This window comes from Periplaneta americana, chromosome 6 (assembly GCF_040183065.1).
Source record: "Periplaneta americana isolate PAMFEO1 chromosome 6, P.americana_PAMFEO1_priV1, whole genome shotgun sequence".
In the NCBI taxonomy this organism is placed as follows: Eukaryota; Metazoa; Arthropoda; class Insecta; order Blattodea; family Blattidae; genus Periplaneta; species Periplaneta americana.
In genome coordinates this window covers 138612669-138620307 of record NC_091122.1, presented here as the reverse complement: position 1 = coordinate 138620307, position 7639 = coordinate 138612669, and positions in this window count along the sequence as shown.

The window sequence follows — 7639 nt, the reverse complement described above, 5'->3', positions numbered from 1 at the left end:
TTTTTTTTTGCCTTTTTTATTAGTGTGTCTATCATGTTAGGGTTATATCCATTGTCTTGTGCTATATATTTTATTGTGTTTATTTCTTCAGTGTAGTTGTCATTGTTCATTGATATGTTAATTAATCTGTGTGTCATTGTACGGACATTGTATGGGATTGTTTGATGAATTGTGTATATGTGTTGTGGTTGTGGTGGGTTTCCTTTATATTTTGAATTCATGTCTGTTACTTGCTTTGGTTTAAGAAGTTTATAGCTTGGTTATGTTCTGTTTCTATTGTATACTTTAATTTGGGATGTATTTTGTTGAGGTAGGTTTTGTTTTTGTCTTTTGTTTCCATTATATAGGACTATTATGTCATCTACATATTGATGCGAGTACCGGTATATTATTTTCTCTGCGTGTTTGTTGTTGTCAGTGTTTAGTATGTGTCTTTGTTCTTTGTTGTGAATGAAGATTTCAGCTAATATGCTTGATATAGGTGAACGCATTAGTAATCGTTGAGTTTGTGTATAATATTTATTTTGTTATGTGTGAAATAATTTTGTTTTGTAATAATGTCTGTAATGTGTACAATTTCGTCAATGTGACTCTGTAGTATGTTGTTTTTGAAAAGCATTTTTGGAAATACGTGTTTAAAGTGTTTCTGTTACCCGTACCGGTGTGTTTGTATATAGATTTTCGATGTCAAATGATGCTAATGTTGTGTTGTGTGGAATATGTTTGTGTTTTATTTTGTTAACTAGGTGTATGGTGTTGATTATTGTTGTTGGGTTTCCAAATTTTATACTATTTCTTATAGTGTTGTCTACCATAGCCTATGTATTTCACAATATAATTTCCAAAATGATAGCAATATATATTACGTAGGTTGACATGCTTCTCGTGGTCTTGTTGTTTTGAATAGTATTTGTGGTCTTGATTGGGGAGCTTGGACAGCAGCAATAGGGACTCTGAAGTTGCTTAAGGGGAGAGGATGGTATTTTTTGGTGAAAAATGAGTAAATTTGAAAAAAAAGAAAAAAGAAAAAAATTCTTTAAAATACTCTGTGATGTGTGAAATGCATAGCATAACATTTTGTGGGTATTTGTGCCCTTACCGGATGTTGAGTCGGCATTTTTAAACTTCCTGCGTTATGGATTTTTTAAATCACTCGCCCACTTTTATTGTTGTTTCCGGTAAATTAAATGTAAAAAAAAAGAAAAAAAATCTTTAAAATACTCTTTGATATGTGTGGAATGCATTGCATAACATTTTGTGGGTATTTGTGCCCTTATCGGATGTTGAAACGCCATTTTTAAATTTCCTGCGCTATGGATTTTTAAATCCTATGTATTGTGGGTCTCTATCACCACGGCATGGCACGTCCTCAGGTTGTGGATAGAGGAGACGGCCTCCAGATATGGAGGGTAGCTGCGAATATATTGAATAAGCTGTTGTGGACAGCCAATAAGGGGTGGTCCTCCAGTTTGGGGGTTGGGCGAAGGGCTAACAACCCATCACCGTAAAAAACCAGCTTGTTACGAATCCTTCAAATAATATGGGAAATGCCTGTTATTATTCGGTTGAGAAACTTTTGTCATCTAGTCTGCTGTCAAAAAATCTGAAAGTTAGAATTTATAAAACAGTTATATTACCGGTTGTTCTATATGGTTGTGAAGCTTGGACTCTCACTTTGAGAGAGGAACAGAGGTTAAGGGTGTTTGAGAATAAGGTTCTTAGGAAAATATTTGGGGCTAAGAGGGATGAAGTTACAGGAGAATGGAGAAAGTTACACGACGCAGAGCTGCACGCATTGTATTCTTCACCTGACATAATTAGGAACATTAAATCCAGACGCTTGAGATGGGCAGGGCGTGTAGCACGTATGGGCGAATCCAGAAATGCATATAGAGTGCTAATTGGGAGGCCGGCAGTAAAAATACCTTTGGGGAGGCCGAGACGTAGATGGGAAGATAATATTAAAATGGATTTGAGGGAGGTGGGATATGATGGTAGAGACTGGATTAATCTTGCTCAGGATAGGGATCAATGGCGGGCTTATGTGAGGGCGGCAATGAACCTCCGGGTTCCTTAAAAGCCAATAAGTAAGTAAGTAAATAAGTATGGATTTTTAAATCACGTGCCCACTTTTATTGGTTTCCAGTAACATCATTTTTGTTTGCTACATTTCCAGACAAAAATGGATATAATTTCTGAACTATTAAAGATACATGCATGAAATTTAGAACACAGATTCTTTAGACTATTAGGAAACGTTTCTCTGTAACAGAATTTTGTTACTTGATTTCATTTTAAACATACGTCCGTTTGTTTGCAAGAAAGGAAATCAGAAAATTGTTATTAAATTTTAATTGTTTATTTTACAAACGTAGGAACTAATATGAAAATTCTGTTAAAGACAGTTTGTAAAACATGCTTTTGCAAATACATTGCAAAAAAAAATTGAATCTATCTTTAAAAATGGTTTAGATATCGGTTTTAGTACAATCGTGCATTGGGTATATTTTGTTCAAATTTGGGCCGGCCCGCCCCCCCCCCCCCAAATAATTTTTATTTTTTTTTAATACTTATATTTGGTTGAGTTGCCACAGCTATAAGCTCTCTATATACAAAAAATTAATATTTTACACCAAATAGGAAAAAAGTTTTAAAAAATACCATCCTCTCCCCTTAAAGGAGCAGTCTGCGATAAAATTCCATATTTCGATTATATTATAGGATGTTTACCAAAGTAATCCTTGGATTAACTGCGTTTGTCGCATCGCTCTACGCCTTTTAGTTTGCGAAATATTAAAGGTCTTACTGAAAGCTCTGACGTCATGACCACTGATTGCTTCATAAGACTACGTTGTAGTTCCATTTGACATACAGCGTAGAACGAGTAAATATATATTCATACGTTACAGTCAGTTATTATTAACACACTTAGGACCTATCACATGCATGTACTGTAATAATAATAATAATAACTTACCCATTTTGAATTTCGTACTCATAGTGATTAGAACAACTTGGGTCTGGTAAGGGTTCAAACTGAAAAGGTTTAATATGTCGATCCATTATAATCTAAGTCAACGCCTTTACTGAGTGAGTGAATGTATGTGAGACGTGAAATATTCGTTATGAATGGACTGAAAATACGTATTTATCTCACGTCAACAATAAATTAGTACATGGTTTATATTATTCTATTGCGTCATAGTTGTTGAGTCACAAGGTTTAGGCACGAAGCTATGTTTGGGGGAACCTCTAAAACATGTGGATCATCGAATTGCGGCAGTTGATAACCAGAACTACTTCCAAGACATTTTTCTGTATAGTATCTTCTCTCCACAGATTTTTCTTCCAGCTGTATGTTTTGTCTTCCACCCATCGTTTAGTGGCTTTAGAGTTCTGGAGTCTGGAGCCAGTTACATCTCTTTTCACGTTGTAATTATGGTCCATTATCGCAATCATAGTTCTTGTTACCATTCCACCATATGGAAAGTGTTTTCTCTTAGGAGTGTAAAGCAATCTCTCGTTATGGTATGATTCAAATTTGCTGGTGTGACAAAATTGATTAGTCCGATTTAGATCTTTTAAAAGGGCAGGGTTACATACAACTTTTTTCAGAGCATTGTAATCGCTGGATCCAGGTTCGATCCATTCCCTCTCGCTATTGTATGGGTGAATGTTTGCACATTTTTTGTTATGTCTCTGTTTCTCCCCATTCGTGTATATTACAAACATGATTTAATACAGAAATGAATCTGTCTTCTAAGTCGTCAGAATCACCTTCACATGTAGCACAGGACCACATAGGTGATTTATGATGCTCTCTTTCCACATTTGTGCGGCGGCTTTAAGCTTTTTGCCATGTGCCAAATGTCAAATTGATAGCCCATCCATTCATATTTGATCCTTATCAATTTCCTAATTCCTCTATGGCGGTCCGATAGAAAGAGGGTAATGTTCATTTTTTTCTTTTAGGCGATCTAGAACTTTTTCGCATGCTGCTTTGCTTACAATTAGACCTTTTTGCAGAATTACGAAGTCTATAATCTTATGTGAATCGAGGTCCATTACACTATAAGTCACATATTTTGCACTGTAACTAGGTGAGTCAAATTGGCCATCACCGCGATTCGCACGTTTTTATCTTTTAGGGAATTGATAAGTTATTCATGAATCTGAAAATAAGTACATCTGACTATTGTTTCTACGAATTTTGAAATTATTTTATAAAATGTTGTCTTGCCGATGGAACATAGTTGCAAAGTTTTTGAAAAATTTTCCAACAATTTGTATCTTATATTGCACAAGTATAACGCAGAACTCACTGCTATGTTTCACCTCTGTTCAGACTTGCACTCCCAATTACGGGCATTCTGGCACACTGCATTAACTTGCAGCAATGGTCCTATTGTTTCTACCAAATATTTGTAAAAGAGGAATGACAAATATTACAGAAGGAAAAACAAAATTTGTAACGTTGACTAGAATACAAAAAAAAAAAAAAAAAAAAAAAAACAAACACACACACTTTTTGACTCCCTATTTACTTTCTGTTTCATGTGCAGCGTCCTCGGAACCTGATGAATTAGAATTTGAAGTTTCTTCTTCTATTTGAAAATATGTCTCTAAGTCAGTTTCTGCTCCCCCACATCTGATTCACCACACACATTTCTTAGCGTCTCGCACCCTATCTCACACTGCACAGCTTTGTTTATATTAGGTTCCTGTGAATTTTCAACCTCATCGACACACACACACAAGCACGCGCGCGCACGAGCACACACGCACACACACACACACACACACACACACGTCAAAATTTTCAGCTATAGGTGCATCACTGCAACTTGCTATTGCTTCTTCGACGACCTTATTTCATTTATAAAACAGAGGAGCCCGTAGTATCAGAACTGTCTTGGGGAGATTCTCCTTTCAAAAATAGGAAAGGGACAGAAGTTTTCTTAATTTTCATAGGAGTTCTATTGTCTTTCATTAAACGTCTTTTTAGTAAAGACGATACTTGAAAATCAGTTTCACGGAAATGACTGGAACATACAACAGTAGTTTTCGATAGTGTAAAACCTTTTCTGTTGATTTTCTTCACCCATGTTTTAAATCTTTGCAGTAACTTTTCTCTGTTCGGAAATACATGAAATGATATCCCTTCTTCATGTTCTGTTTTTGTTGTTCCCTTTGAACACGAAAAATCACAACACCACGGAATTTTAAACTGTATTACGATACAATTTCTTCTGTTTAGCCTCTGTAGTTGAAAATCGTTGATATAAAAGAAAATACGTCTACATAAAACCACAACATTGGTATGTGTGATGAATATTTAAATACTTATATAGTCACAATCATGCTGGTTTTATGATTAAATGAAAAGCAAAACATGACTTGACACAATCATAACTAAGTCCGAAATTCTGTTCACGTTTACTATGGCGAGAGAAGATGATTTATTTTAATACAAAGCGCTGCGCTGCACTCGCCGATGTTCTTGGTCTACTACGCAATCACACCAGTTCAGTGGCTGTGACATCATAAGTATTCGTGCGGAGTCAGTAACTCAAGAACCATGCCTCGCATAGACATGCGGCAAATTGCATTCTACTTAGATTGAAAAACGTGTTTGATTAAAGCCAACTTAATTTTATCGCGGACTGCTCCTTTAAGGATAGGTAAATTGGTGCCAGGGTTTATACAAGTGTGGCAATTGTTTTGTTTTGTGGTTTGGAATAATAAAATGGAGTTACATTTACAGTTATAGAGGATTGCTGAGGAACTGAATGTAGGATAATTATATTGCAACTTTATAGGAAGGTTTATTGCATTCCCATGATTGTTTATGTGTCGCAGTGTTGAATAATGATTGGGTACCAGTAATTCATTGCAGGACTTGTCCAAGTTTCATATTGAAATGTGCATATTTATTTAAGAGCTACTTAGGCATTGCAGCCTGAAAGAGGAGAAGCTCGTGCTTCTGCGCAGTTCAGTGTAGTTGTAGAAAATATTGTAGAAAATTGAAGAGTAGGCCTATTTATTCAGTACAATAGCGTTAATATGGAGTAAATTAAAGACAGCATGTAAAAATAAATGCAAATTGAAAAAATATATATAGAAATATAGAAAGTACAACATTCCATGTGTATTAAACTTGAATTTGAAACTGAAAGAGCTTTAATTCAGTATGATAGGATTAATATAGAGTAAAATACAGACAGCATGTGTGTTAAACTTGAAGTTTCAATTGAAAGAGCTTGTGCTTTTACATAGCTAGTAATTGACTTTATCTTGTATTGAGAGAGCAGTATTAGTGACTGAGATCTTCCATTCAAGTGATTATGGAATTTTTCTTTCTTTCTTTCTTTCTTTCTTTCTTTCTGGTCTTCAGTGTGAATCGGCTAATTTTTTCACTTCACTATGAAGTTGTAGGATGCATAAATTAGTGTTGGTACAAGTGCAATATTTTGTATGACAGAACATTTTCAGGCCTGGAATGTTGTGTTGTACAACAGATTGTACTTGTTCCATCATGTTTATTGCTCTTTCCTTTGTTACCTTTCTTGTCCAGAGTTTAAGTCCTGCTGGTATAGGTGGCAGCGGAGAGCTTTGGTGGATTCTGCATGGACTAAGCGGAAGTCCGTGTGGAACTCATCAGAGTTCTGCGCTGTTTATAAATTTATTTAAAGTTTCTCAATGATATGATTTATCATTTGTTGCAAATTAATATTTGCTAATACATCTTACTAAAGAAAATATATGAACGTTTTCGCGTAAATGGCATCATCAGATATTGAAATGTTATAATAATATCTAAAATGTAAGTCCGATATAGTTCACTGTGATAAACTTAACAAAAAATGACAATAATGAAAATCATGAGTTACACTGTAATTATGTAATAAGAGTGTAATACCGATGTAAGAAATGTATTCAATGTGATTGATTTGTATATGGTTTTTGGTGACTTGCTGAAAATGTAATATGTAAAAAATAAAATACAAATATAAAATACATAGAACTGATGTTACATATTTAGTGTTTGTTGCATAATGATAAAATAGAAAGAGTTTGTACTTATGTATATGTGATACAGTTGACATGAATTTTATGCAAGTATTGCTGATGTTGTAATTACTTACTTACAAATTACTTTTAAAGTACGTGAAGGTTCATTGCCGCCTCACATAAGCTTGCTTTGTTCCCTATCTTGTGCAAGATTAATTCACTCTTCATCATCATATCCCAACTCCTTTAAATCCATTTTAATATTATCCTTCCATCCACATCTTGGCCTTCGCAAAGGTCTTCTTCCCTCTGGTCTCCCAATATGCATTTCTGGATTTGCCCATATGTGCTACATGTCCTGCCCATCTCAAACGTGTGGATTTAATGTTCCTAATTAAGTCAGGTGAAGAATACAATGCGTGCAGTTCTGTAACTTTCTCCATTCTCCTGTAACTTGATCCCTCTTAACCCCAAATATTTTCCTAAGACACTTATTCTCAAACACTCCTCTGTTCCTCTCTGAGAGTGAGAGTCCAAGTTGCTGATGTTGTAATAATGTATGTTTTTGTATGTGATACAATTTGTTTTGTTGGAATGTTGTATGTATGTATGTATGTATGTATGTATG